Raw genomic sequence first — 3,973 nt, 5'->3', positions numbered from 1 at the left:
TGGCCTTCTATCCACCTTTGCCTGCTCCATTCCCCTTAAACAGTATAAATTTCATTACATTTTACTGTCAACTGCCCCTCCCCCAGACTCATGCCATTGGTCACTCAACATGTCAATCATCACAGAGCCCCACCTTCACATGGCTTTTCAATGCTTTGAATTTTGAACATCAGGTCACCATATTGCTTGGGCAGTCGTTTCAGCGTCATAATACAGAACAAAAAAAGGCCCAGGGAAACATAGTGAGAAGGGCCTCAGGAAAGACACCACAGGTCACATAGTGATTACCAATATTATAAATACTTCTTGTCTTTGTGTTTAGTCAGGGCAGCCATGGTCTGCCCTTTACCATCACTAACATAATAATTCAAGTCCACCAAGTGGCTTATTTCTTTTCCTAATCACAATAATTTTAATAAGTTCAAAAATTATGACTTTTGTTTTGCGATAACTGAAGATGGCATTAACTGCGCCACAGCTTCAACAACAATCTTTTATATTGAGAAAATGAAAATGTTTTTACATGCAATAGTTCTGGTGATTTACTTGTTATGCTCACAAAACAACGTACAATGCTCATGTACAGAACATTTCTGACATAGGCATGATTGATCTTTCATGATTTTGTATAGCTATGGTGTGCAAAATTAGAATGGGTTTAGATCAGACAGATGTTCCCAATAGCTGATGGTAGAAGGACTAGGGGACACAGATTTAAGGTTTTAGGCAAGAGGACATGAGGGATGTGAGGAAGAACCGTAATGATGTGGAACTCTCTGCCTATGTGGAGGTGGAGATGATCAATGAATTCAAAAGAAAACTGAGTGAAGTAAACTTGCAGAGCAGGGGAGTGGGACTGACTGAATTGAATCTACAGACAGCCAGCATGGATTTGATGGGCCAAATGGCCTTTTTCGGTGCTGTTATGACTCCATTACTGCATTAAGTATAACATTTGGTTGGTATACTAGATTCGTGCACTGGTCTCATTTTTGGTACCCAAGTCCAAATCTAAACTGGACGGATAGGATGAAGGTTCCCCACTTCCACCAACTTCAAGGGCTTCAAGAGAACAGAGATTTGGGAGTTTCTGCTCAGTTTCTCATTGCTGACCTCAAGAGAAAGTTGCCCACAAACTTCTAGCAATCTCAGTGGCATGGATTTCCCATTTCTGGACATCATGTGGTAGCAAAGGGGTCTCCAGGCATCCAGCAACTATACGAAGATACGAAATTGGAGAAGTAGGTCATTTGGCCCCTCGAGCCTGCTCTGCCATTCAATAAGATCAAGAATGATCCGTGTGTTGAGTTCTACATTCGCATCTACCCCTGATAACCTTTGATTCCCTTGCCTAACAAGAATCTGTCTTAAAAACATTCAGTGATCCCGCTTCCACTGCCTTCTGAGGCAGAGAGTTCCAAAGTCACACAACCCTCCGAGAGGAAAGATTTCTCAACTCTGTCCTATAAGTGCAACCCCTAATTTTAAAACTACGGCATCAGAGTTTTAAGCAACCATTCATATTTAAGCACACCAGTAAATAAAATATACTGATTATTCTTCACTTTTAATTCAATTTTAGAGAGAGCAAAATAAGTGATAAGGATTAAGGCATAAGCTGAAAAATCATGAACAGACAAAAAAAATTAACTCAAATATTTATTAGGAGAAACTTTTACTTTTCCCAAATATAAAATTTGTTTCCCAGCACTCATGAAGCTGTTCAGCAGTAATTATGAATGTAGTACAATGTTAAAAACGCAGGTATACCTAATTTCGTAAGGTGTGACTTTCTCAAGGATTTTTACAGCAAGGCTAATAGTGTAAATGCAAGTTTTCATCAGTTCAGTGATTTCTAATTGGTTGAACATGGAACAGCTCATCCAATGGAGAAATGCAGGATTACAGACACCAATGGCTCAAGGCGGCAGCTCACTACCCCCTTCTCAAGGGCAATTAGGGGTGGCAATAAAAGCTGGCCTAGCCAGCGACACTCATAACCCATGAATGAATAAAAAAAACTTTTCTGGATATCCATGTTTAATTGTGCACCCACAATTTGATGTAATGACGACAAACATTGAGTTTCTCAAAATCCACACTGTGATTGAGGAAATAAACTACCTATAATGTAAGTATGGGTCCCTATGGGGAAATACCAAAACCAAAAGCTCACCCTCTGAGGAATCTCAGGCACAAATCCAACTCCTATTGGTTAGTGATTTAGATATGTAATGTATTCTGTAAATACATTAACACAATTGAACTCCTTCCGACGTAGGCAAATAACATAAAGTACAAGCAAAAAACTGCGGATGCTGGAAATCCAAAACAAAAATAAAATTACCTGGAAAAACTCAGGTCTGGCAGCATCTGTGGAGAGGAACACAGTTAACGTTTCGAGTCCGTATGACTCTTCAACAGAACTAGTTTCTGTTGAAGAGTCATACGGACTCGAAACGTTAACTGTGTTCCTCTCCGCAGATACAGCTAGACCTGCTGAGTTTTTCCAGGTATTTTTATTTAACATAAAGTACAATATTAGAATACAGGATGTTAAGAAGCATAGTAGGCTCAATGATTGGAAGCCAAATCCATTTATCGCTTTCCAAAAAAAAATCCTGGAGTTGCTGAGATTTCAGTTAAGAATAAACTGGAGGGGCCATGTACCAGGAGTCCTGAAATTTTGGTCAAATGAATGTCCTATAATATACCCAAGTTGATTGCAAAGTTAAAGCAAATATTAAAATATTTAATGAATGTACTGCATAATAAGACAAAAAAAAACTTGCATTTGCACAGCACTTTTCACAACCTCAGGGTGTCTCAAAACATTACAGCTAATGAAGCACTTTTGAAATGCAATCACTGTTGTAATGCAGGGAAATGCAGCAGCCAATTTGCACACATCAATGCTCCATAAGAAGCAATTAGGTAAAAGACCAGATAATCTGTTTTTAATGATGCTAACTGAGGGGTAAAGATCAACCAAGACAGGAGGAGAACTCCCTTGATCTTCTATGAACAGTGCCAAGGGACTTCTTTCATCCTGAGGGGGCAGACATGGCTCAGCTTAACATCTCGTAATCAAATGGGTACTGTTATTCATTTATCTTCACATTAATTGTAGTTGTACTCACAAGCAGTCGAATGATCTGCATGATTTAAACAGACCCTGTAACTAATTCGTAGCAATACCATGTAAGTTTAAAGGCTATAGTTGGTGCCTAGCCTATCTGGTGGATCATTGGTCTTTCAACTTCAAAGGGAAGATGTGTTACATTTTTTATGATGGTTAGATGATGTCTTCAAAGAAGAAGGTGGTAGGAAAATAATGTATTAATCAGAGAAACAACAAAGATGACACTTGTTAAAGGAATATGGCCTTGGGTGATAGGAAAGTAACAGTTTCATAGATTATTAGAAAGCCTTTGATAATTCATTAATTATGAATGCTTTCAGCCTAATGGCTTTATTGACAGATCAATCAGGATGAAAACTATACAAAAGTTAGGGAGTTATAAACCTAAAGTTATTTATTTTTATTTTTTTTTAAGCTGCTGAATGAGTTTTACTGGGGTATCAGACTTCACTCTTTATAACACATTTATAGTGGACATTAAAGGGGACTAAGTAGCAATGAAACATTGTAATATTGAGAAAGAGGTATAGTGAGTGAGTGCACAGTGAGATACCTCAATTTGTTTGAAGAAAATTCAATGAACATCTTGCTTTGAGCTTGAAACTGACTTTCCTTTTTAATTTCTGGTGAACTTGCAAAGTTTTGCCGTAAGTGTTGCTGTTAAGTGTGCTTAATTATTGTTAATAATGATTACATGCTTAATAAGCCTGGAATGTCTACAATGTTTTAGTTTCAAATTCAGTGTAGATTCTCTACCAGCCAATCAGGTCACAGATTTACCGTGATGCCACTTTAAATTTTTTTTTAAGACCCGAGGTCCGCGAATCCTTG

The 3,973-nt window shown here is 38.0% G+C and overlaps 1 long non-coding RNA gene across 1 annotated transcript; it reads right to left on the bottom strand.

The window, feature by feature from the left end:
- Positions 1-385: 385 nt before the first annotated feature.
- LOC144690843 (uncharacterized) lies at positions 386-3,534 on the bottom strand. Its single transcript, XR_013578978.1, has 2 exons — positions 3,141-3,534; positions 386-3,049 (listed from the first exon to the last, which is right to left on the bottom strand). It is a non-coding gene; the product is annotated as an uncharacterized LOC144690843 (long non-coding RNA).
- Positions 3,535-3,973: the final 439 nt, after the last annotated feature.

Source organism: Cetorhinus maximus, chromosome 15 (assembly GCF_964194155.1).
Source record: "Cetorhinus maximus chromosome 15, sCetMax3.hap1.1, whole genome shotgun sequence".
Taxonomy (NCBI): Eukaryota; Metazoa; Chordata; class Chondrichthyes; order Lamniformes; family Cetorhinidae; genus Cetorhinus; species Cetorhinus maximus.
Note: the sequence above shows the minus strand (reverse complement) of the source record. Positions and strands in the feature narration are given on the sequence as shown.